The 23001-nt window shown below is 43.1% G+C and overlaps 1 non-coding gene across 1 annotated transcript; it reads left to right on the top strand.

The window, feature by feature from the left end:
- Positions 1–11390: 11390 nt before the first annotated feature.
- On the top strand, positions 11391–11509 carry LOC145396263 (5S ribosomal RNA). Its single transcript, XR_013896755.1, has one exon. It is a non-coding gene; the product is annotated as a 5S ribosomal RNA (ribosomal RNA).
- Positions 11510–23001: the final 11492 nt, after the last annotated feature.

Genomic DNA, 23001 nt, shown 5'->3' with positions numbered 1-23001 from the left:
CATTATCCATTGAATCAGTAGCAGTGCTGTAACAGTGTGAACAGGAAACTTCACTAAGCATACCCTACTGGAGTGCATACTGTTTTCATAGTGTTTGGAGTTAAAAGTACTTTACCATAAATGAAATTTAGAGGCTAATTTTTATTTCATATTGACTGAACTTGAACTATACTGGACTAGCCTAACACTCTTATGTGAGATTTCTCAAAACTAAAGGGAGATGTAAGATTTCTCAAAACTAAAGGGACTGGATTGGATAATTGGAATAAAAAGGAAAAGGAAAAGCTAGCATCAAGCCACTTATTGACTCTATGGCACTTAAAAGGGGTTGGGTGGGTATTAAAGTGAATATATAACGCAGAGAGGAAGCTATCTAAATATGTTTGCAGATGATGCAAAAATTCAAAAGAAAATTACTAACATAGATTCTTTAAAAGAGCTGCAAGAGGAATTGAACAAGCTTCGTGAATGGAGCAATAAATGGCAAATGGAATTTAATGTGGATAAGTGTCATGTAGTAAAATTTGGTAAAAGTGAGAAAAGACCAGATTGGTATTATAAGTTAGGAAGATCAACCCTACACATATCAGAAAAGAAGGACCTAGGAGTATTTTTCAGTAACAGACTATCTCCTGATGATCACATCAGTGAGAAGGTACGAAACATGTATACATTGCTTGCTAATATGAGAATAGCATTCACATATATAAATGAAGATATGCTGAGGAAGATATTCATCAGACCAACTCTGTAGTATGCATCACAGTAATCTGGAATCCTCATCTCAAAAAACACAGATAAGACTGAAAAAGTACAACGGGCCACTACAAGATGGGTACCAAGCTTAAGGGATTTAAGTTACTGAGAAAGACTGGAAAGATTGAATTTACCAACGCTGCAGGAGAGGAGGAGGAGACATGATTATGCTATATAAATGGATATCAGGGGAACAGAAAATAGACGTAAATGAATGTATATCATATGTGTGAAGCATCAGTAAGAGGACATTGCAAAATAAAGCATAAAAAGAGAGGTGATAAAGATGTAAGGAAATTCAGTTTCCCTAATAGGACAATTGATCAGTGGAATGCACAACCGAATGAGGTAGTGCGTGCCACAACTATTTATAATTTCAAGGATATGTATGATAAAAATGGTTTAATACACGGGACAGTACGAGTTTGACTCATTCCTGTAAAGATAAAAAGCTAAGGCAATCCTCATGCCTAACAGATTAGATAACTCGTCCCCAGATGATTAATTATATCTATGTTTATCCAACCTAACTCATTCATACCTTAGACATTTGAATTTTTACTGCTTTCCGCCTAACATAATTTAATTTAAGGGCGGAAACTACCCGAGAAAACTTTGAGACGAATGATAAGACAAGCCGGAATGACCATTTGCCGTTTGTAAGCAAAGGGCGAGAGGCTCCGATCATGTTACCCCTACAGAGATCAGAGGACAAATGGAATATTTGTGGCGGCCTCTGGCAACCTCCGCGCATGCGCCGTAGGGGGCGGACAGGGGGACAGATCATATCGCTACACCGGAACCACTGTAAACATCTGGAATCAGCAAGAAGCTTCGAGACTACCTAACTACCAAATCCCGCTTCTTAACACTACTGCTTTTCCAGGTGTGCAACATAGGAAATATAACTAGGCTGTAGCAGTTGCCAGATACCACATTCTGAGGGAAACGTACTTGAAATCGGGTCTTCACTTCTTCGGGCGATTGTACAGTAGTAGACCTTCCCAAAGTATCTCTAGGTGGGACTCCCAGTATTTGTCTTCCTTGTAAATATTTATATCCTTCTCTTTATTATATTAGGGGTGAGTGTGGTTATAAAAGGTGTTTTGTTTCTTTTTTCTCATCTGTCTGTCCTATAATAATTTTCATGTTTGTTGTATCTAACAGGCTTTTTTTTTCTTTTCCATTTTACTGCTGTTTTTTTACAGGAGAGTGTGGTGGTTGGGGATGAGTCTTCTTCTTTACTATCCTTATTCCTTGCAAGTTAGTTATGTTTGAGTAGAATTATTTGCTTTCAAACTGATAACAGTGTCATGGACCGATAACACTCAATTATCTGTACCTCTTATCTGCTCTCTCCTCTTCTTTCGTTCTTCCTTGGTACTCTTTACCCTATCCTCCTCTCCTCTTCTCGGTCTGCCTTCCCTCCATCTTCCTTCTATCTCTGTCTCTTCCTGATGCTCCTCCCTCTTCCTCCTCCCTGCCTTTGCCTTCTACTTCCTGTGTAAAGCTTTCGGTGTCAAAGTTTCCATATAGTGTCCAGATTACTAATAGACCCACACACACCAGGAGCAAATGGCTTGATAGCCTTTGTGTGTGTGTGTGTGTGTGTGTGTGTGTGTGTGTGTGTGTGAGAGAGAGAGAGAGAGAGAGAGAGAGAGAGAGAGAGTGAGAGTGAGGCGATGGCGAAAAATATCAGCAAATGGTTGGGGAAAAGTGTCCGACAGAATTTTGATCGAAAGAAAGGCGTAAAGAAATGAAAATGAAGGGAGACTAGGGCTTGGAGGAATATGTGAGGGGAATACGGAAAAGGAAAAACAAAGATGTGAACAAAAAGAAGAACGACACAAATGCAACAGGTAAAAAAAATACATGAAATCAAAACACAACAGAGATATACTTAACCTAACAGCAGCAACACCAACAACATTATGAAACTGCCGTGTGTCGCTGTTTTCTATGTCACCCACATTACCTTCTTGACCAAACATCTCTCCCCACTAGCTGTCATATTGATATAAAGGGTTAATGAAGGATGTACTAATACCAACCCCCTGAGTATGCTAGGTTTACACTAAGATTAATAAAAATTTTTGGAGGTATTAAGAACACCAATGAATGGCGTCGTTAGTTTTTGCTACTCTTGCACTAAAAGAAAATACGAGGTACGAGTACAGAAAGGAACATTTCAAAACATTAATGAGTTGAATCTCAAAGGAATAGTTACGGGAAATGGAGATGCAAGAATTGTGTGTGAATCTTGGAGTGAAATTAGAGGTAAAAATATGCATAAAGACTCGGAAGTGACATTCAGGTCGAACCGGGTGTATACCTGTAGTCTTCATTACCATTTTCGCGTGTGGGCATAATTTTTTGCATTTAATGTTCGTTACACTGGCATCAAGACGAAACATATGAAACAACCATCTTTATTAAAAGCAGATAAAGAAGAAGAAGAAGAAAGAGGAGGAGGAGGAGGAGAAGGAGGAGGAGGAGAAGGAATAATAATATCTATCGATTTTATGAGAGGCCAATAAACATGCAGTCAGTTATTACCAAGGCACAGCTATATAATACGATACGAAATAATCGAACTTACATGCAGTTTCCCAGTTTTACGACTGGTAAACAGTGACACAGGTTATTGCCCTCGTGGTCTTTGATTCTGCGGGCGGGAAATATTTTGGTGACAGAAAATATATTGAGAGGGGAAACGTTGTAGTGAAGGAAAATGTGATAACGGAAGGATTTGGAGAGTGGAAATGTCTGGTGATGAGTAATGCTTTGCGACAGCAAATAATAAGTGAACGGTAACAGTTTGGTGACAGGAATATTATGATGAAAGGTAAAATTGTGGTGACAAAGTTTTATGAAAGGTAACAAGTCTAATGACAGGCATTATTTGCCGGAACTTATATTATGATGTAAAGATTTATTTTGTAACAAAAAGTAATAAGCGAAAGGTAACATTGGTGAGAAAGGTAAAATTATGTTGAAGAGTTATATTTTACCGACGGGAGACATTTGCTGAGGGGATGTACAATACCTTGATGAAATAAATCTATTGGTAACAAAAATTAAAAAGTGTGTGTGTGTGTGTGTGTGTGTGTGTGGTGTGTGTGTGTGTGTGTGTGTGTGTAATCAAGATGTAGGTGACTCTTAGGTTTCTATGACTGCCTCTCAATTGAATAATATCATCTGGTGTTAACAGAATGAGAGAACTTTACCTGCATCGACCATGGCAAGGTTAATGATGACGGTACCAACCTTCGTAGGCTTGTATATCTCTTTCCTATTTTAAATATACGGTACTACTTTACCAAACAGAGCAGGCGATTCCACCTTTAACAAACTCACGATCTCGACGTAAGTAATTTTAGTACATATGCAACACAGAGAATTATGTTTTGAACTGTGAGTGGAAGAAGTGATTTGATAAAATATATATACATAATTCTGGGTATTTAAGGAAGCGTCTAGGTCGCCCGCGGCAATGTTTCCCGACGACCTCTCCGACTGGCCGTGTTTTTTACTAACCATTGCTCTGACTGGACGCGTCAGAGTATCCCATGTCAAATGCTACGGCAAACTTAATGACTGAACCACACCCAGCCTAACCAAACCAAACCTAATCCAACCTCAATTCACGTGCATTTGACAGCCAGCGTTCAAATAAAAAATGCGCGTTAGGATCATTAGATATGGTCAGCTACTGGTAGACGTCGGCGGAATATATACGCATTCTAAATTCTCATGTATAGCTTTCAGAGGTAATTTTATATTATTGACCAGTAGCTGCGGTCATCTAGGAATAATAACAAGTAACCTGTGAAAGACTCTTTTCAGTGGATGATCTGGAATGGCCAGCCCCGTTTGGTAATAGAATTATAATAATAACTGGCTTTGGATGAAGTATAATAATAAACTTCATCCCACCATTAGATGGTTAAGGATATTTTTTTTTTTTATGTGACCGACTCTGGGCATAGGCTTCACAGCCTGCTTTCAAGGCCCAGTAGTCCTCCTACATACCATACACCTCTACATGTCACCACTTCGGCGCTAACACCCACCGTCCATACTGACTACATGCTAGGGCTGTCTCATACAGGACTGGTGTATTGGTATTAGCGGGGGATTATTATAAGTGAGTCGTTTAATACGAACAATGGAAAGTTTTTCACAGAAGAATGATGATGATGATCATGATGATGATGATGATGTAGTCAATGAAGAAGTGTAAACAGAGAGAGGGTGAAGCGTGGAACAAAAACAGATCAATAAAAAATTAAATAATGTGGTGGAATACGATGTGTGTGGGTGTAGTGGATGTTGTAGCAAAAGAAGATTTAAACAGAGAAGAGAGAAGGCAATGAGGCGAGGCATATCAGTGGGAGGCTAAAACTGGTGACAGGGTAGGTAGCAAAGCCTTTGATTATCAGGAAAAGAAATATTATGGCAACCGGAAGACGATGGGGAGGGGGGTGAAGTTGATATCGAAGTTGTTGTTGTTGATAAACCCCAGCCTGTCTGGGTGGGCAGACCCATCAATCGCCGGAAAGCAACCACTCCTGCTGGGCTGCCTCGCGCAGTGAACCGATATTCTCTTACGGGAGAATTAGTGCAGAGATTTAGTTCCTCGATGGATGCCGCATTTGCGGCACCAGAGCAAGCTACACTTCACCTCGTTATTTGGTTGTAAATGGTTACCTAGGTTACGGGAAACCATTAGGCTTACTCAGTGTAGATCCACCTGAATCTGGAAAGAAGAGTATTAAAAGGACAGGGAAGAAAGGGACAAGTTGGAAGAGAGGAAGGCAGATACACAGAGAGAGAAAGAAAAAGAAAAGGAATTGAAGAAAAAGGCAACACTTTATCAACTAGGTGAATGATGGTTGCCACCACCTATTGAAATAAACAAGGTACTAAAGACAGAGAAGTTGAAGAGAGAGAGAAAAAAAAAAGATGAATATCATCCAGCACGCTCATCATCATCAGCAGCATAATTATCGTCGGCGTCGTCGGCGTCGTCGTCATCGTCGTCGTCCTCTGTTTGCCACAACTGATCGAGTGGTAATATCAGGATAAGATTAAATGTATGACTGATCGGAAGATGGTGTGTGTGTGTAATAAATGAGGATGTATGGATATAATGAATTGGTGAAGTAAGAGGTAACACTGATAATTATTATATGTGCTTGTAGGTGAATATTAATAGTATGTACCTGATATTCAGTAATTAGGAAAAACTGAGAATAATGTGGACAAAGCAGATTCATATGATAGGAAAACAAAAGCAATCTCTATAACCTTTCAATGGAAAAAATTTTATGATGATGAAGACTATGATGAAGATAATGGTTATAATCATGATAGTTGTGGAAGGTGTGCAGTTCATTCCTTTGTAAATGAGACTAAAAAGAGATGAGGTGATTGTAGTATGACAGCAAAGACAATTATAAGACAGAAGCAGACAGAAGAGAAATATTGGCAAAGACAACAAGAAGGAAATGGCATGTGTACAGAATCGGATAAAGGTGAGATAAAATTATCTGTCTGAGGTTCTAATGACTCAGTCTTTGCTCAATATAATCGTCTGGCGTTACATGGAATTGGACTCCTGAGTTGTTTAATGTATCAGTGTGAAGGCTACCATCTTTCTATTATTCACACTCACAGGAAAAACTAATCTCCAGTTCAATGGAAGAGAATACCAGCGTTTTCTCAATCACCAGATAACACTGATCAACAACAATTTTGTCCGAAGGGAATTGATGGGTGAATATGTATACCTTTTCATGCTGAATCCAAGTATGAAATCAGATTTTTCCTATCAGGCTTAGATTTTTTGTGATGTCAGGTTCATACGTTCGCCATTTAGCATGATCACGGGATACAAAGTTAATAATATACCGTATTAATGATTTAATAAGCAGAAATATTTATATAAAATCAATACAATTTATTGCTTTGGAGAAAAACATCTGATAATACTGGCAATGATAAGTTTGGTCAGAGCAGCAGACTGTACAGGTTGAAACATGTTTAGTACTATTCAAACATGAACCTAGTTTCTGTGTGCAATGCAGCTTTAAGTCAGTCAGCCTGTAGGTGCCACAGTGTTAACAGTTAATGTACGTTGCTCCATTCTTAAGTATTATTATTATTTTGTTATTTATTTCAGTCTTGTGTTCATCTAGATGTTTGCCATACTGTAGAATTGTCTTAATCATTTCAGTTCCTTCTGCTTTCTATGTGGTGAGGTAACTGTAGATTTCACGAAAAAGAACTTTACACCATTATTTTTATAAATGCTTTAAACTTTATTTCGGATGTAAAGTGAGTGATCAAGACAAATGTTGGGCCCCTCACATGCATGACCTGTCACCGTCACCCCATCCCGCCATAATAGGTCTTTTGATTTTGATGAAAGAATGAAATGGGAGGTGAGTATAGTAGTGGGCTTGTACAATGAATGGATTTGGTGTGATGGTGAGGGTGCCAGTCCTTACCACCACATAACTTGGCCTTTCTCAAGCTGTGATGGTATGAAGATTCCGAGTGATTACTGAGCAGGGCTGCAGCAGTCTGCTGAGAGCTCTGTATGTCAAGCCCCGCTTTCTGTAGGACTTCCATCACAGATTTTTTTGGGGTCTGGGGTTCACTTCCGTAGCCTTAACCCATCCAAGATAAATCTATAAGGCAGTGAGCTTGGGAACACTTAGTCTAGCCCTTCACTGATGGCCCCTTCTGCAATGGCTACACTTTCCTCCTACTGAGTCAAGGGAGGGGATCTCTCCGCATTAAGCCCAGGAAAGTTATGGGGTATGCAAGCTTCCCACCACAAGGTGGCTCCCACGGGGGTGTCGAAACACACACACACACACACACACACACACACACACACACACACACACACACACACACACACACACACACACACACACACACACACACAGTCACTGGTCAGTTGTCGCCCTGTTAAGATGCACTGGTTGGCGCTCCTTGTGAGGCAGCCAAAGTCAGCTTGTTGCCTTATTTCCTTGCTTCTGTACTTCCTCAATATTTATTGTACAGCTTTAATAGAGGACCAGTGACCTTTTGAACAGCACAATGTTACTAAGTTGAGAAGAGAAGTCGATTAGCTACCTTTATTTTCAAGAAGGGAACACTGACATATCTGCATACAGAACACTTGAATTTGGAAAAAGAAAGCGAGAAAAGAACTTAAGTGAGTGTTGGACAATGTGACTGCGTAAACTACAACTTAACCATTAAAAATGAATGACAAACTACTTTAGAACTTCATTGTTAACCTGAAAGTTTACTCGGCAGAAGAACTTAGGTTACAGAGTCAGTATAGCCGGCGTTACATATAGTCACCGCGAGCTGTTTGTCCTCAAAATATAAAGAGTATCTTTAGCAAGTGAAGGTCTTTCTAAACTAAAAACGCAATTTTTTTTTTTTTCATACCCGCAGGTGGAAGTGAGGGAGAGAAGTTCAACATAGCATGAACCTAATCAAATCACGCAGTAGGAAGAAATAATCCACCACCTCCAAGCCATACAAGCATTTTGAGGTGGCCCGTTGATGGTACAGTTTTTCTATAGTAACAGTTTCCAGTGTAACATCCTTAATCAATAAAGTAGATGAACGAACCACAGTGGTTGCCAACACACATCCAGGCATTGCTGCCATCACGGAGGAGTAGCAAATTCTGTTGGACACCATACACATCCAAAGCAACAATTTATTCTATAATCTATGGACGACAAGGAGAGGTGGAGGAGTGGTGTTGTTTTGAAACACTGAGCTGCACCCATGCCCATTGAACAATGCAGTTCCAGCTGATATGTGGGTTTTGTCGGTACGTTTTTTCTTGTCACACCACCCTTGCCATGCCGCCTCAGCTATATACTACGTGGTAAATCATTCACAACGAGCTCCCACTATGGATCTGTTGCTGCACCACCTGACAGACACTACAGATCAACTTTAAGTTGGGTACCCCTCCTCAAAACTCATCATTACAGAGAATTCAATTTATTAGACACCTCAGTTATCCAGGCTTGACATCATCATAGTTCATTTTCTCACCTATGAAGATATCCTATTTGATGTAATTCTTAGGGAACTTACAGATTGGAACCTCCCACCACAGCCCACGTCACCATCTGGACGCAGCAAAAATGCATTCATACTCTGAGCTCCACTAACCAAGGCATCCCAGTTGCAAAAAGCTGTAACCCAAAACTATCTATCACTATGCCAGTCATCCATCCATTTGGAGAATGGATTACTCACTGCCCTTGAACGGAAGCTACAACAGTTAGCAATGTTGAAATGAAGTGGCTAAATTACCATTCACCTCTCTCCACCACCTACTATCACTTCTTCCTGGAAAAGACTCTTATGATCCACACCAATGATCAGTGGTGTTCCCTGGATCACGCCACGCACCAAACGACTCATCCGCCAACGTAATCAAGTATATCAAAAGAATAACCTAGTGCTTTATCGATCTTTGTTCAATGCAGAGATCTGCGAAATTAAGCAGACAAAAAAAAATCTAATCCGGCAAGATAAAAGCACTTAAATACACTAACGTAAGCCAGTGGAATAGATGAATCAAATAGATCTATGGCCTGAACAATCGGTCATGCTCGTTCCCTTGTACCAACAACCAAACCGTCCCAGAAGTAGCTAGAGCAATTAACATCCACTTTGCTTCTATCTGGCAGTGCCTCCCCAGACTGGACCCTACCCTTCTCCCCACCTACCACCCAGCTCCTGTACCTTCCCCACTCGTCGATGAAGTCAATGTTCACAGAAAGTTGCAGACCTACTAAAGCAAGAGATCAGTTACACCTCTGGATCTACCAATGAAGCTATTAAAAGGGTTTGCACCGGAACTCACTAAAACAGCATGTTCCATTACCAACCCCTCCATTCAGCAATCCAAATCGCCATCCACTTGGAAGACCGTATGTCACTACCATTCCCAATGTTACCAACCCACCCACTTTCAACAACCTCCACCTCATCATCATCACCCTTATAGCTAGTCTGCTTTGTAAGAGTTTTGTTGCGAATAGATTTATGAAGACAGCCCCAAACATAGCTACACAGCAATTTGGCAACATGAAGGCATCTTTCACCACCCACTGTTCAATCAGTCTGCTAAACTTATATTCCTTCAGTTTAGAAAAGAGAAAAGCTTCCATTGCAGCCACTTTCATTTGACCTCGTTAACCACACCTCAGTAGCCAACAAAGCAGTGAAAATTTGTCAGAGCATGTCTAACTTCCAGGTTTGCCGACTTTTAGAGTGACAGAGAACAAGCTGTATGTCGCAGGGGGGACTACCTCCAGCTTCCTGTCCCTCACTGGCAGTGTGCCACATGGACCCAAGATGGGACCGCTATGTTTCCTTATCCTAATCAACGACACTGTCACCGACACCAGCCTACGATGGAAATATGTTGACGACTGTGTCATCATCACAGCAGTCCACAACCCCAACCCCAACCCACACTACCTCACTTTGCAGCAAAATCTTAACAATCTCCTGGAATTGTCACAACAAACTACCACGAGACTGTATCATGCAATTTGACCTGGCCGCTACTCCCACCCAACTCCCCTCCCTAAATTAAGGACGACCACACCCTTGAGCTAGTCCAGACTGTTAAGTTTCTCGGCATCGCTTTGGACAGCAAACTACACTAGGGCCAACATACATTCATTTCTTCACTCCGCCTCTTTCAGGCTCTACATGTTGAGAAGACTCAAATGTTTTGGTCTTTCCACGATGGAACTTTGCTCTATCTACCGTTCTTTCATACGTCCAATATTGGCATATGCTTCACCAGCATGGTCACCACGTCTCACTACAACACAGAGCAAAGATTAGAGTCTGTCCACAAGCGTGCTGCGAGAATAATTCTTGGTCCGGTTTATGTCAACTATGCCACCGAACTTCAGACTCTCGGCTTAGCAACCATCTCCGACACCCATCAAGCATACCTTTGCTAGTTTGGACTCAAACCTCTGTACCGCCCTCGTCACCACAACTTGCTCCCCACCCCCCACTTCACGCCATCCGTAACAGCTACAAGTTACTGCCAACTACAACAAGAACTGATCGTTATAAGAAAAGACCTATTCCTACAACTGTCTGAGTGATCAACTAACACAAGCAAACAACCTTTACACTATTTTTTTTTACATTTGATTTTTCTTATTCCTTGAGTAAACTTAATTATTGTCACTTACTCTGCAAATTTGGTCGTTACATTTACTTTTCAGGCAGTGCTCTCCTTTTACTAGTGTTGCCTTTTAACTATTTGTGTGCATTTTGAGCCTTAGGGCTGCCTTGCCTTAAAAACACCGTGAATTATTATTATTATTACTATCATTATTATTATTATTGTTACTCACACACACACACACACACACACACACACACACACACACACACACACACACACACACACACACACACACACACACACACACACACACACACACACACACACACACACACACACACACACACACACACACACACACACACACACACACACACACACACACACACACACACACACACACACACACACACACACACACACACATAACGGCCATACCACGTTGAGTGCACCGCTTCTCGTCCGATCAGCGAAGTTAAGCAACGTTGGGTCTGGTTAGTACTTGGATGGGTGACCGCCTGGGAACACCAGATGCTGTTGGCATAATGTTTTACACCGGTCGCTGGCTCAGTGGTAACGTTCTCGCTTGCCATCCGGTAGAGGGGAGTTCGAGCCTCGCTCAGGTTGCGAAAAGTTTCACTGACGAAGTGGGTGGTTACTGTCTCCCTTGAGCAAGGGGACAGGTGTGTGCGTGTGTGAAGGTTACAGCCTAGCCCTTAGATCGGACTATATGAGCTCTCAGCTCCCTTCCGGGAGGGTAAAAGCTGACGATCACGACCATCAAGTGATCCTGACGGACCCGGTGAATTACACACGCGCACACACACAGACATGCGCAAACACCCTCCTCCTTGCACACACATACACTGAGAGAGAGAGAGAGAGAGAGAGAGAGAGAGAGAGAAAGGAAGGAAGAAAACGTTGAGAGAAGACGCCGGTAAAGAGGGGAAGATGTATGAGACTTGACCTTTCTTCCATTTCTGTTATCTTGCCAAGCCAGTTCCCCAGCCTCCTCCCTCCTCTCCTTCCTTTCTTCCTCCAATATTTGCTCACGTTGCTTCTCGTAATGCACTCACTTTCTCTTCCCATATTATCTTACTTTCGTTTTCAATGCATACTCACTTTCCCTCCCATATTTATTCACTTGCATATTTACTCACTTTCTCATTACGTAGTTGGGTGATTACTAACATATTTTCTCAATTTGTGTGATTATTCTCTTCTCTGAAGCCCCAGAATAATGTAAAGATCTTTGTTAATAACTGAGCCGATTTAATCGAAAATTGGTCGTTTCATGATTCATTAAAACTTACATCACGTTTTTAAAAACGTTCTCCATCAGCGTTTAAACATAACTAGGTGCACCAACTAGCGAATTTTCGGTCTAAACGAAAGGGATGATTGCGTTCTTCCTGATATGTCCTCTTTTTAGCTAATCAGGTGTATGATGCTTCTTACTGTATCCCTTTTCCTTATGGTGCCCCCAGTGCCAGGGAAAAATCTCTGGCGAAAGAAGAACATTTTATTTCTAACACACACACACACACACACACACACACACACACACACACACACACACACACACACACATATATATATATATATATATATATATATATATATATATATATATACAAAACTCGATATTCGAAATCTGAGAAAATGGTGCCTGGTCCAGCCACTAGGTCTCGACGATTTCAGGACCCATGGCCATTGAGGGGTTTCCACCTCCCACCAGCCTAGACCCTTTGACGGATTATGATGAAAAACAATAGGCATCCAGAGTTTATGGATATCTACCTTTTGATTTTTTTTTTCTTTTTCAGAATGATTGGCGCAAAATTGTGACCTGTACTGAGCAGAAAAACAGACAGACTGACAAACAAACATATAAAAATTACCTACATCCTTGCCGAACCTTTCAGTTCCTGCAAGTAATAAACGTAGGAGAATACATAACCTCCTTCAGCTTCAATGGTGGAGGTAATTAGGGCGATATCTATTACTGCTCTCATGAAAGAAGCGAGCAAACGCACATACATTTTCGCGTGTTGTGATTTCCGACAACGTCACTCCGTCATGTTGTGCGCGATCGCCATAATTTATTTTTGATATTTTTCTGTCACCCCCTGATCTTACCCCGACCTAATGCAAAAACAATTATAATGTTTTATCGTTCTCATAAAAGAAATGAACAAACGCACAGACACACATACATACACAGCTTATACGACAATCTGGCTTTGTCACGGGGTGCACGATCGCCAATTTTTGTTTTTGGCATTTTTCTGACACTCCCTGGACTTACCCCGACTTAATGCTTAAAGAATTAGGTCCATACCTATTACCATTCTCGTGAGAGAAGTGAACAAATGCACAGACAGACACACAGATAAACAGCTCGACTCTCTCTCTCTCTCTCTCTCTCTCTCTCTCTCTCTCTATATATATATATGGCGCCTGGTGGTTTAGTGGGTAACTGCGACGCTCCAGTCAAATTAAGCTGGTGTAGGTTTAGGTTTATATCCAATGGGAGGTTGGGGTTATTGCTCACGTAATGCCTCCCAGGGATAAGTGAGGCCGGTCATCATCTTAAATGTCAGAACCAACTTGCCTAGCCCCGGGCGCCTACGCTCCTCGTGGGGGCAGTGTAGAACTGGATGATGGATATATATATATATATATATATATATATATATATATATATATATATATATATATGTGTGTGTGTGTGTGTGTGTGTGTGTGTGTGAGCATCGTGCTCTGAATGTGTGTGTACATCCAATTTAGAGTGGGCGCATAAACAAGGCATTTTGGAGATGTTCAAGAAGACAGAAAAGGTGGGGGGTTAATAGTGGTGGTAGATGCCTTAACAAAGTCTACCACTTTGATCATCCCAGTATCATAAACTTTTGAGCCTGTGTCATCATGCATTCACAGTTCTGAGATACAGCGTCAATACATCATTCCCACTGCGGCAATTGCCTCCGCAACGCGTTGCACTATGAACTACCAACCAATACAGGGTGTATGGACACCTAAATCACGTGGCGACAACTCTTTCTCCAAGATTTGAACGATGGTGCTGCCCAACCAGCAACTCCGTATCTACCTATTCTAACTATCTGGCCACTCCATATTAATTAATACCTGCGATGGCTTTCATTTTACCTGTAATAACCTCCGAACGGCGGCGGTTTTGTATCGCCGTGTATTATGTGTGTGTGTGTGTGTGTGTGTGTGTGTGTGTGAGAGAGAGAGAGAGAGAGAGAGAGAGAGAGAGAGAGAGAGGAGCAGAATTAAGTTGGAAATATTTATTCCGAATAGCATCATGACTGGTGTAGAGGGTCAGAGATGGCCATGAGATTGAACTATCGTTTTTTAGAACACAAAGTTAAAGGTGGGTGACCAGGGAAATTCGGCTTCAACAGCTTGGTCCAAAATCGACCAGGCTCGGTGGAAAGGCTGATGGTATGAAATGGATTAACTAACTTTAGGCCGGACACACGATGGTGTGTGTTCCTGAGAGCTTCAGAAGTATCGTCGCGTGATATCGAATTTTTTGGGCTATATTGTGGCCAATCGTCTAAAAATTTTGTAACTCATGGCTGCGTGCACCCTCCTGTCGCATAGATCAATTATCAGCAACCTCAGTGTGTAACTGATACCTTCGCGAATATGGGACTGCCTGCTTCCTGCCCGCTTGGTCAGTCTCATTTCTACCTCCAAGTTTGGCTTGTTTAAGCCATTACCTTCTCGTGCCATGTGACGCTATCTACTTTATTGTCACCAAACTGTCCCTCGAGGATTTATTGCTGGAGATTTACTCATCTCCTGGTGCAGTGGCAATATACTTATAACCGGAGCTGAATATACTTAACGTTCAAGCAAGTGGCTGGCGACCGTTACTTCATCATTTGGTCACTGATCATAAGGTACAACTACGTCATGAAGTATGCAAAGTATTGGCCAGAAAATATAAAACACGAAATTTAGGTGAATACTGAATGTATAGTGAACCATAAAGGTATAATTGCCCATTCAGACGCCCACAGTGAAAAAAAAAAAAAAAAAAAAAAAAGGTGTGCCTTGAATGATTTTTGTGTTTTTAGGTAGTCCAGTAGCATGAATATGTAAGATTGGAATGTTGTGTGTTCTAGATATTTGTTTCAATCTTGTGCACAACAAACATCCTCGAAAGGACCACTAGGTCTGTTGTTGTTTATTTTCTTTCGTATTCCTTTCCAGTGCACGAAACACATTCGGATGACTCTTCGTTACTGAAGTGTTATTCCATGAAAATTCAGAGAAGCCACTTGTCCACCTTGTCATAATACCACGGATATCGCTTCCCGAAAGGAGTACAGAGGCCTGATTGGAATGATATTACGGCTTACAGAAATCAGATTCATACGAGGGGCTCACTAATGAATAAAATGTAATTAATATTAAGCAGAAATATTAGTTAGCATAAAAAGATAAAACATGGTGGAATATTTTCAAGTCCATAAAGATTACTGGTTCTCTTTGACAAGGAGAGCATGTTTTCATCCCTGCTTGTTCTCTCCGACAAAGAGTATGTTTTAACTCCTGATTATCTGTTTGTTTGTTTGTGTGATAGTTTCTCTGTTAGCAGGATTACTAAAAAAAAAAAAAAAAAGAGAGAGAGAGAGATTTTGACTAAATTTGGTGGGTAGATAGCCCATGTCCCAGGGAACAATCAGTTAACTTTTGAGACCGATGTTTGTTAGTTTGGTTGTCTGTTAGCAGGGTTACTCAAAAGCTAAAAGAGAGATTTCGACCAAAGTTGGCGGGTAGATGACTCATGTCCCAAGGAACAATCAACTAACTTTGGGGTCCAATTCGAATTGTACGACAGACTTTGGATCCGGAAAACACTTTTGCAAAACCCTGATCAGTGATAAGAAAACCGAAGCCATTATGAAGAGTGGCTTGGAAATTAAGCTGCCCGTGTCGGAGACATGTGCTCCGCTGAGTGCCCCTCTGGTTTGTTTGTTTGTTTGACTAGTTGATTGTTAGAAGAATTACTCAAATTAAAAGAGCGATTATGACCAAATTTGGCTGGTAGATAGCCAATGTCCCAGGGAACAATTGATTAACTTTTGGGACCGATCCGGATCGTATTATAGATTCTGGATCCGGAAAACACTTTTCGCGAAACCCTTATCAGCGATGAGAAAACCTTATCCATTATGAAGAGTGGTTTGGAAATTACGTTGCCTTTGTCGGAGATGCGTTGCACTAAGTGTCCCTCCAGATGTACGCTGTAAATGTTGCTCGAGATTCTGCAGGATTGAAAAATGTAGACCTGCTCATCAAGCAGATCAGAAGATTAAATCTGGGAACATGAAGACAGGATAAATTATATTCACATACACTGAAACCCACCACAATGGACTTCGAAGTGAACATGATGTATGAAGATACTGAATGGGAGTTGCTGTCTGCGAGGTTACAGAAAGGAGCTGAAAAGGGAAAGGTTGTTTTCAGTACAAGGGGAGTCAGAGGAAACACCGCGAAGGGTGAAAGAAACGATGTTCAGTCCACAGGAAATGGTTAAAGGAATCTCAGCTGACTGTTACATGACATGTGCCAATGGCCATCTCTCCTGGAAACTCCGAGGCTGGGTGTAAAGATGCATTCTTTTGATAACTTATAAAGACAATGAATCTCGCATTATTCGGGTACTATGGTGTGCGAGCGAGCATTCATCAGAGTGTAGGTGCGTGGGAGCTACAGGAGGCCAGAATCAACAAACTGCATCCCTTAATCAGTTGCCTTCTAAAATTAAAATAACAATCCTACAACACGCTCAACAACAGCCAAGGCAAGGAATAAACACACACAAAAAAAAGTACCATCATCCCATGGAGCACACGGCGAAAACAAAAATCATGTAGGATTCAGCGGATAAGCTGGTGGGAGAAGTGCATTTTCATCTTCAAAGTTTTATGGCAGAAGGGAGGGAGGAAGGGAAACTGTGTGTGTGTGTGTGTGTGTGTGTGTGTGTGTGTGTGTGTGTGAGAGAGAGAGAGAGAGAGAGAGAGAGAAGAACAAGCAAAAAAAGAGAGAACATAGGAAAGAACTCAGCCTCCTCAGTCCTATTCTATCACAATTAATTATTTATGCCTATTCATTTCCCAAAGTTGCTTCGTTAGAGTAATCCATCAACTCTAAGGAGCTCCTACACAGTGGCATTTTAACCCACCTCAGTTATATAACCTTTTTCCTATTGTGCTTTTTAACCTACCTAGATTATACAACTTTTTCTTATTGTTTTTTTGTTGCTACCTGACTGTTTTACGTAAGAAGTTCATTTGGTAACTCTTTCACTGTCGGAAGTTTCCTCAACGTTAAATAGGCCTGCTGTTGTCTGGATGTAGTAAGAATTGATTACAATAATCGATTTGGTATTGAAACAAAATAAAAAAGATGTTAACATATCGAAGAGCTAATGAACTGTACCATATGTAAAAATGAACTGGTAAAGCGAATTCGATAGGGAACTCCCCTAATCTGATTGAAACAGTAGTCATACGAATACTATTGAGAGCGCCAGTAGGTAGGCAAGCTCCATTTTTAAAACTTTCTTTGAGACTAAGGTGCATCTGACATCTCCGCCCTATTAAATCCTCTCTGCAGCGGGGCATGAACGCTATTCGCATCTATTAGTTATCTGTTCCATATATAATCGTCAGAAACTGGGGATTTTGACATTATCCCTACACTCATGGTTTCGGTATAACGACCCTTATGACCTTGTCCTGTAACACACCACGGTCATTGTCGGATGAGAGCTAGATTACAGGCAGCTCAAGTAATTAAAGTGGAAAATATATCATCATTTGTTTTGGGGGTAAATTTATCTCACACTCTGTGAATATCTGTTGATGTCTGCCACCATGTATGGACTGTACATGAGTACAGATGGACTCAAAGGTTCGCGATACAAAGGCAAGAACTATGAGCCTTTCATGATATAAAGAGAATGCCCAAGTAATATCATATTTAGACCACTGATATGTTGTTCCGAGCTAAATCTGCTATGACTTAAACACTCATACCCGTTGTCATTACCTTCACAATGCACCAACCATTATAACATTGTGTTGTAAGGTTAACTGAATGTATGTATCAGTGTATGTACGTACTCATGAATATATGCAATATCATTAGAAGACTCTCTCTCCCTCTCTCTCTCTCTCTCTCTCTCTCTCTTTGCAATCCTGTTTGCATCAATATCTTGGTGAATATTACAGCCTCGGGCAATGGCACTCCCGACTCCACCCCACCACCTCCACTATTGTAACTTACAGTACAGCTCCAACGATGGAGCACTAAGTCTATGCGAAATAGTACTTGGGCACTGCGACCTGTGTTTCAAACTGCAGGAGACGGGAAATGAGACGTTAATTAGAGTTACATTGGAACTGTTCATCGACATTATTTAGGAGCGGGATATGATGGTGATGAGGATGACAATGATGTTGATGATAATGGTAATGACGCTGGAACGTACTGAAACCTACATGAAAAGTGGTATTGATATAAGATTACCAGAAAGTGTTCACTCATTTCAGTTAATAGTGAGAATTGATACAAGAATGGAGATAATGATGATCACCATCATCATAACAGAATATAGATGGGAAATGATTGGTACTGACATCTGTTAACTACAACGGTGATGAGGTTGTGTGAAAACAACGATGAAATTTACGCCCACATTCGACAGAGAGAGAGAGAGAGAGAGAGAGAGAGAGAGAGAGAGAGAGATCGTGTAGGTGTTTTACACACCACTGTTCTCAGTCACTGAATCCAGTCGGGTATGTGGCGGGATGCAATGGCATTAGAGGCATGCGGCTGCTGGTGAGCAACAGCTTTCAGTAACCAGGCAAATTCTCTTTGGGCCGCTTTGCACACACACACACACACACACACACACACACACACACACACACACACACATGTAAATTGTAAAACTGGGTTACAGAAATCGATCCCTCTTCAATTTTCAACATCATACACAGAATTCGAAGGTAAAGCATGACTGTTTGTAAACTGGTCATAGTTTATTTTCTTTTATCATGAGGCAAAATCACTACAATGGCTGTCAAGTTAGAAAATGGTTTCATCCTTTCCTTAACGTGCAATTTAATAAAATGGTGGTCTCGTTGTTACAGTGAAGTGCGATTTTATGTTGATCCCATTTGAAGCCAAGAAGTTCGAGTTCGAAGGTTACTCTGACGAGAACGTGGATGTCATGCCCATTTTACTGGGAGCTTTTTGTTGTTCATGAATTGTACGTTTCCTTTTCTGTCTTTGCAACACTTTCACATGTATTATTGGAAAAGAAGGTAAAGATGATGGACAGACACATATATTGATGTCTCAGCAACCTGGTCACCTTGAGGTCAATGGGTTTACTAAAAAAATAAATAAATAAACCTGAAATACCCGCGTGGCGGGGTGAGCCCGACACCACCACCCCAGGAGGAGAGTACAGGGGGGTGACACCCACTCCACGAGGAGATAACGGGGAGGCCGTTTTACCTGACGAACCGTCCTGGTAGGAATGATATATCTTCCCCATGACCTGACGGCCCTCTTCCCCACAACTAAACCACTGGGCAGTGTACAGTGGAAGTACACTACACTCCAGAGGAGGAAACAATCGCCAGAATCGGGGGTGGGACTTGCATACGAAAAGTCCCAAGCAAGCCCTCGGATGCTGTATCCACCAGATCGGCCTCCATAAAAGGAGAGGACTCAGGAGGAGCTTCTACATATGCTACACCCCAGGGGAGCAGCAGCACGGAAGCGGCCACCAGGTCTACTGTGGGTGGGGTGACCACTGGTTCTCCATCCTCTGCCACCCACCTCACCTTCGGGAGCTGGCACGTCGGCACATCCTACGGACAACCTTTGCCGGAACTCCCCAGGAGGGAGGCGGGCCCAGGGGTAGACTCCACCAGAGCTATCATTCGGGAGAGGCCACCGGTTGTCCCCCAAGGCTGCCTCAGCCATGACGAATAGTGGACAGACTCCACCGGAGCTGCAGCTTAGCCCAGGAGTGTCCACTGGGCCTCCCCCTCCCGTTGTCCCCGGGACAGGTGCCCAAGTCCTGACGGCAGAGGAGCAGACTCCACCAGAGCTGGAGTTTTTGCCAAGTGAGCCCACCAGGCCTCTTCTTCCCGCCGTTGCCAGGTTCTACGGCACCTAGAGGAGTCCTCTCAGATTCCTCCTCCGCCCCTGTCCCAAGTAGGAGCTCAGGCAGTGCCCAATGGGGCTGACTGGCCGAAGGAGTGCCCCTCGGGCCTCCCCTTGTGCCCCAGACTGAAGTTTTGGCAGGGTTCATCGGCATGCCAAGCCAGGGAGCAGGCCTCTGGTTGCTCCCCCTCCATGACTCCTGGAACTCCTACCAAGAGCAGTGCCTCTTCTTCAGGCCACCCCTCCTGTGGCAGAGTGAGGTGCTTCTCTCCCCGCCTCTCTTCTCGAGAGGGTGGGATCTGCTCCCCTGCAGGTGCCCTGCCAGAGACCACTCCGGGCGAGACATCCCAGAAGCCAGGTGTCCTGTTGCTGTAGCCCCTCCTTCACTGCCCTCAGGTGCTGCCAGGCTCCCTCGGAGCAAGAGGCTGCAGTCCACCCCTGATGGCGTCCTCTCGCAGACGAGGCCGCAGTCCACCCCTGATGGCCTCCTCTTGCAGGCGAGGCTGCAATCCGCCCCTGATGGCCTCCTCTTGCAAGTGAGGCCCCAGCCCCTGGAGCCAGCGGGACACCCCCGATGCCTGTCGCAGCCGCCAGACCTCCCCTGGTGCAGATGGCTGCAGTCCCCTCCTGACGGCCGCCCCTGCCGGACGACACTGCAGCCCAGCCAGGGCTCCGCCCTCTCTGCAGCCGACCCTTGGCCCAGGCCTCCCCAGGTCCGCCCCCAGGACCCCAACTATGACTAAGGGCCAGTGCCGTGCTGCGTGCCTGCTGGCCCTATTTGGCCCTAGTCCAGAGGGCCCTGCCTCGCCCAGGGCCTCTGTAGAAAGAGGGCCACCCATCATGCCACCCATCAACTCCTGCAGGACCCGTGGCGACCTCACAGGTGACCTACGCCTGGATTACACCCCGGAAGGTCTGCCCCCAATGCCTGGACATCACCTGTGGCTCCCAGCATAGGGGCTTCCTGCCCGCCGTATCCGAGCACCTCTCTCCGCCTACCCCATGAGTAAGAGACTCTGAGATTGTTTGTCCCCTAGTGACTGTAAGACCTGACCCCAGTGCACCAGCCTCCCCTCTCTTCCCCAGTGCTCCCAGTGTTCCCCTCTGTCCCCCCCCCCTTGTGTTATCTTCCCCCCAAAGAGAAACTCACGTTCGGAGTGTGTGGCGCCAGGCCTCGGGTTGTCCCCAAGTGTGAACTATCCCCTCCAGTGTTATACACAGCAGACTCGTTTCTCTCCCTCCCGCAGCACCAGCGTCGCGCCCCTCTCCCCCCACCCTCGGACCTGTCCATGTCAATGTAAGCCGAAGGTGGTATATAATAATCAGCCCCATAAGAAATCTATACCACCGTAGTATCCCCCTCCCTCCTTCCTGCCCCTGTCACATGAATAGAGAGTAAGTGTTATATTCCCCCGTCTTATGTCACGCACACATGGCAGAAGGGTAGCTAGGGTATCGTCTGTGTAACAAAGAAGCATATAACTAGCATAGGAAGCCGTTCTTGTTATGCGAGCATATATAAGGACCTGAATATATACTGCCGTCTATGTTACACGTTTGGATATACTAAGATACATGTGATTGTACTTGTCATATACCTGAGGACAGAGCACACTTGGTGTATTGTGTGGGCCATATGTGTATCACTGTGTGGGAATTGCCCTACATAGAAAAGGTAGAGTACTGTGCATTGGTTAAACTCGCTGAACTAGGTGGAAACATTTAGTGAAAGAACTAGTCTTTTGAGATCATCTTGTTATTTTGTGTTACGTAGTTTTGATCACAGATTGTGTGTGTAGTTGGTTACTGTTGATATATAAGTGTGTCTTTCATCAGTTGTGTTTGGACTTTCCTTCCTTGCCTGTGGCTGACCCAGTTGAACACAAAGAACCCAAGGTTGCATCATACCTGAGCCGGAGAAGTCAGGACTCAGAATATGCTGCATAAAAAAACCTTTGGTAAAGGACAAGATTTTCGAGTTTAAGGCACTATGTCCTACCATGTACCCTACTTGCCTTCCGGTGCCTCATGGATTGTGGCCACCCAGGGGTCGCCCAAAGTTGTGACTCGTTATGCACATAATTGGCTCAAAATTAAGATCCAGCCAAATGTTAATTTTCAGCTTCAAACCCCCTCTTCTCCGTCAGTCCCTTCCACCACCATCCCCTCCTTGCCAGCTCACCATAGAATGCTAATACCATGCCTGACTGTGAAAGTTTAGTCAAACAAGAGTCATATAGTGAAGTTCAAAGCATACTGCCTATCACAGTTTTAGGTAAACCTACCAACACTGTTTTCTTTATCACTTCTGAATGCAAAGCCACCTCTGATTTTCAGATCATCTCACAACTATTAATGAGGTGAAAAAATGAAAAAGAAAAGAAGAAATAGGTACACCAAGAAAACAGGATATAACCCCTCCCGTCTGGGTGATATGGATACAGGTCTTTCTGGGGCCATGCGGGGATCATGTATACATGATCTAGTGTTTTGTAGTATTATTAGTGCCCCTCCCTGTAAAACAACTAACTAAAAAGACAAACAATAAGCCTCAGACAAGGACTGACCAAAAGATGACGACCAAGGACAGGGCAAAGGACATGGTAATCGGAATGTGGAATGTAAAGGGTGCGAATGATGAGGTGAAAGGTGCTTGAGGGTGCGAAAGTTGATGTATGCGGAATAACTGAAACGAAATGGAGAGGTGAAAGTGTGAGAGAATGGGAGTATGGATGGGGTATATGTAGTAGGTGAGATTGAGACGGCAAAAGAAGGAGTATGTATAGTTGTGAGTAAAAGATGGA

Source organism: Coenobita brevimanus, chromosome 35, assembly GCF_032717465.1.
Source record: "Coenobita brevimanus isolate Jiangsu-jjx chromosome 35, ASM3271746v2, whole genome shotgun sequence".
Taxonomy (NCBI): Eukaryota; Metazoa; Arthropoda; class Malacostraca; order Decapoda; family Coenobitidae; genus Coenobita; species Coenobita brevimanus.
This window is presented reverse-complemented; position numbering and strand designations above follow the sequence as displayed.